Source organism: Myodes glareolus, chromosome 3, assembly GCF_982192425.1.
Source record: "Myodes glareolus chromosome 3, mMyoGla1.1, whole genome shotgun sequence".
In the NCBI taxonomy this organism is placed as follows: Eukaryota; Metazoa; Chordata; class Mammalia; order Rodentia; family Cricetidae; genus Myodes; species Myodes glareolus.
In genome coordinates this window covers 29,735,140-29,740,250 of record NC_142028.1, presented here as the reverse complement: position 1 = coordinate 29,740,250, position 5,111 = coordinate 29,735,140, and positions in this window count along the sequence as shown.

Below are 5,111 nucleotides of genomic sequence, written 5' to 3'. Positions count from 1 at the left end.
CTACAGGGGCGAGGTGGGGTAGGTGCTACAGTACTGAGGTGGGGTGAGTGCTACAGGGGTGAGGTGGGAGAGTGCCACAGGGCTGAGGTGAGCTAAGTGCTACAGGGGTGAGGTAGGGGAGTGCTACAGGACTGAGGTGGGTGAGTGCTACAGGGGTGAGGTGGGGTGCGTGCTACAGGGGTGAGGTGGGGTGCGTGCTACAGGGGTGAGGTGGGCTGAGTGCTACAGGGGTGAGGTGGGCTGAGTGCTACTGGGGTGAGGTGGGGTGGGTGCTACAGGGGTGAGGTGGGCTGAATGCTGCAGGGTTGTTTTTCTCAACCCTTGCTCTCTCTTAGAGACTAGTTTTATCTCTGATTTCAACCACCACTACCTTTCACTGGAAGTTTCCTAGGTCCGTTCCTGACCTCTCAGGGTTTGCTTGACTCCCGTTCTCAGCTACAGAGAGAACTGTTAGCCTTTGCTCTTGCTACCCACTGGCTTAGTCCCAAACCACTCATGTCCGACGTCCTCTGTTCTTCATGTTTTCATTGTTTATCCAACCTGCTAGCCACTCACTTCCCAGGCCTGTTCCTCTTTCTGTGAGGTCAATGCTATTGCCACTACCAAAATATTTTTCTGTTTTCAGACATGTTCTTGCACTTAATAATAAAGCATCCCTCTCATTCAGTCGAGAAGCACGTTTTGAGGAGGCTGACAGTGTCCCTCCTGCCTCCTGCTGCCGAGATGGACCTGAGCGCTTTCCGTATACTGTCAGACTGCAGTGCACCAGTGGACAGGGATGGAGAGGACAGAGCACATATCGTAGAGCCAGCAGCTTGTTCAGCTCTGCTGTTAAGTGGTGCGGGGATTCGAACCTAGGCTGACTGGTACCTGAGGTCAAATTCTCACCTTCCATTGCTGCACCCAGGATGAGGCTTTATTCATAAGAGGCCGGGTAATAAAGATGAATTGAATGACGTTGCAGTTTGGTCTTGAGAATCAGAGGAAGGAAGAAATAGAAGCAGCAGAAGTTGGGGAGCCATGAAGGCCAACATTAGCCTAAGGAGTGAGGGCAGGGAGGAGTACCTGTTTGGTTGTGCCTTTGCTCAACTCACCGCACTGTTCTGGAAACGACAACGACAGATTGGTGGCTCGACCAAGGTGACCCAGGTGACTCAAGAGACTCAACCGCCTCTTCCGAAAAGAGCCACTTTGCATCTTTGCTCCTCTCCAAAGGTTATCTGAGTCCCTGCTTCCTCTTCCTAGCTAGTACAAAGCTGGGAGCTGGCAAAATGGCCGTATCCATTCCCAGTCTCTCTTTGGCATCGGATGGTAGCTACCTTTCAGCAAACACTCAGATCTCTAGAAAATTCTGAGGCGCTTCGCCCCTCTCCTCTCAGTGGTGGTGCTCTGTCCCATTCATAGGTTTTACGGTCTTCTAGAGAAGTGGCAATGGCTTGTCTTCATAGGTGCCAAAAGCAATGGTCAAAAGACATGCTTGTATATGTGTGTTTGTGTGTGTGCTTGCGCGCACACATGTGTGCACATGCTTTAGAATGCTGAGTCTTGAGCATGCTAAGCACAAACTGCTGCCATGCTGCAAGGATAAGCAATCCCTTTACAGCCTCTTTTTCTGTTTTTAAGGCATGCACTCATGGAGTACTTTTGCTATAATAAGGAGTGGGCACTGTGGGATGGAATTTAGGGGTGTGCTTCCTGAGACCATAATTTATGAACTGGCATCTCGGCTTCCCTTACTTTGACAAATATCTTTCCTGTACCTCAATTTTTTTAAAATAAGCAGGTGGTTACCTGGGTTGACATTACTTTAGATGTCCTGAGGGGTCTAAGCGTTAGGTGCTGGCCTCTAGGGTGCCTGAAACAATTGGTGAAGGAGATGCTAAGGTTTTCTTTATCCTTGACCTTAAGGGCCTCTGCGTCTGTTTACTGTCCTTGCCTTTCAGCTCCAGGCACCCACTGCCTCTTGTTCCCTGTCTCTGAGTTCCCTGTGTGTGACACCTGTGTCTACTGGTGTCATTACAAAGCCCTCCCACTCCCAGGCGGGTGAGTTGAACAAGAGTTGAGGCTAAAGTTAAAGAGACGATGCCCTGAGAGTTGCCCTTTGTGAAGTCAGCCAGCCAGCAGGCGTGGGCATGGGGAAGGAGCAGGGCCAATTGGTGATGTCGTCTCCAACTTAAGACAAAAGCGACCCAGTCACCCTAATGTTGATTTTGAAAGAATTACCTAGGAGAAAGACTGGTGGGACTGGGTGCTCTTACAGCTGTCCTGAGACTTGCTTTATCCCCCAGTGGTGGCTGATGACCGCTGCTGTAACCATGGAGACTTAAAAAGGGGGGCCACTGCATCTGTGACAATATGGCCAAAATGTTCATGCTCCCTTTTCCAAATCCCCTTCAGACTCTGAGATAACAATGCTGGAATATTCACACTTAAGTCAGGTGGTAGGGATGCACAGTACTCACTACCAATGTCAAGTATTTGAATCCGGGTTATCTCCTGGTAAGATACTGCTTGCTGTCTATCACAGGCCTGGGCACCTGGACATGGACACTTCTTTCTAGTTCTTTCCACAAGGTAAACTCCATCGTTGCCACTCCTCAGCTGGCAGCACCGTCCTGGGTATCTGGACCCTCAAGGTCTAAGCCTATAGAGCGTGGACAAGCCTCTTCATGCAAGGTTTGGCTTCCCAGCTTGGGTTCACAGCCAACAATCACACTGGAGCTCAGGCCTCTAGCATCAGACTCCTGGATGTGAAGCTCTGTCTTTTACCAGTTGTTTAACGAGGGCTAAGAATCAACTTCTGTAGGTTTCAGAGTCTTTATCTGTACAATGAAAATGATAAAAGTTTATTTTCTGTAGTCTGTTAGAGAAGTAAATGAAATAATGCCTAGAAAGGCCTTAACACAGTGTTTACTCAATGACAGGAAATGCTGCACACATAAATATGAATATCACCAGTAGGCCTGCATCCTAGCTCCTCGGGAGGCTGAGACTGATGGATCGAAATTCTACACAGTAAGTTCAAGGTTAACCCAGGTAACATGGTGAGACTGTCTCAAGAATAAAAGCTAAAAAGGAAGCTGGGCAGTGGTGGCCCATGCCTTTAATCTCGGGGAAGTAGAGGTAGGCGGATTTCTGAGTCAGAGGCCAGCCGGGTCTATAGAGTGTGTTAGTTCCAGGACAGAGCTACACAGAGAGACCTGTTTGAAAAAAACAAACAAACAAATGGCCAAAGCCAAATAAACAAAGACCTGAGGATATGTCAGTTATAGGAGTTTCCCAGCACACACAAAGCTCTAGATTCAATCCTCACTACGGCAAACACAAATATACATATACATATTCATTCCTATGAAGACCAGATTTTCCTGTATAAACTGGAGACACTATCTCCTCTTCAAATGAGTATGGCTCAACTTTGAGGTCATCATAATTATTCTGGTAATGTGAACTCACTGGGCAGAAATGCATCCCAGAAGAGGTAGACTCACACGTGCTAAGCCAAATGTGGAGGAGGCAGAGATCATTCCTTTAGAAGGCTTTTCAAATGCATTGTGGGTGATTGCTTTCTCATAAACAGCCTGGATTTGACTTAGTTTCTCTACTTGCAGAAAGGAGATTGTATTAGGTTCCTCTAAGGATTGGAATTTTTTTTTTAAAGATTTATTTATTTATTATGTACACAGTGTTCAGCCTCCTTGTATGCCTGCACGCCAGAAGAGGGCACCAGATCTCATTATAGATGGTTGTGAGCCACCATGTGGTTGCTGGGAATTGAACTCAGGACCTCCGGAAGATCAGCCAGTGCTCTTAACCTCTGAGCCATCTCTCCAGCCCTGTTTTTAAAATTTACTTATCTACCTAGATATAGATTAAAGATATTTATTTCATTTACATGTGCAGTGCTGGGGATCAAACCCAGAACCTTGCACCTGCTAGGATGATGCTCTACCACTGAGCCACACGTTCAGCTCTAACAAGATTGGTCATGAAGGTTGTTCATGCTATCATGGCGACTGAAAGGTGTTCAGATGTGCAGTATGCAGGCTGCAGACCTGGGAGAACCAATGGTGTATTTTCTATCCCAAGTGCAACAAAGCACAGAAGATCCCCCGGAATGTAGCCTTGTACTCTGTTCCATTCTTCATTTGGGTGAGTCCATCCACGTGTAGGAAGGTATCTGAGTAACTTGATGTTGATTCTATTCAGAAATGCTCACAGATACATCCAGATGTTTGACACTCTGTGGCCAGTTAAAGCTACATCTCTCTCTCTCTCTCTCTCTCACACACACACACACACACACACACACAGAGAGAGAGAGAGAGAGAGAGAGAGAGAGAGAGAGAGAGAGAGGGAGAGAGAGGGAGAGAGATGGTAAAAACGTCCTTTTGTCTTTCAAATCTCAGGAAGTGACACATGGGGTAGGGGTGGACTGGGGAATATCAATAAGCATTCTGGGGTTGAGCTAATATTGCTCAAATAATTTTAAGAATGAGGAATTAAAAATGAAAAAGAAGCACACCCCCTTTCTTTTTAAGAATTTCATATTTATGAGGTCCAATGTGATGAGATGTGTGTGTGTGTGTGTGTGTTTACAATTGTGTGTGAGTGTGTCGCCTGCTTGTATTTGGGTACCATGTGCATAAGTGCCAGTGGAGGCTAGAAGAGAGTGTTGAATCCTCTTGAACTGGAGTTACAGACAATAGTGAGCTTCCATGTGGGTACTGGGAATGGGGCCCTGGTCCTCTGCAAAAGCAGCAAGTGGTCTTAGGAGCAGAACCATCTCTTCAGCCCTAGGGTCTTCTCTTTAATTCTAAAGGTCCTATCTCCAAATATACTCCCCTGGGGATTAGGGCTTCAGAAACTGGGGGCAGATGCCAACAGTTTCATGAATGACAGTCAACATTCTTTTTATTACTCTGAAACCAAAAGATGTAGCATTTGTAGTACAGTCATGGCCCATCAAATCCCATAGAGACGAGATGTCCAAGAATATCACCATTATAGACTACAATTGGATGCCATCATTGCTATGAGTATCAACTTTATCCCGAGACATTAAGAGCCGCTCATAACATACTTAATGGCTTATGAAAAAAGACTTGAAA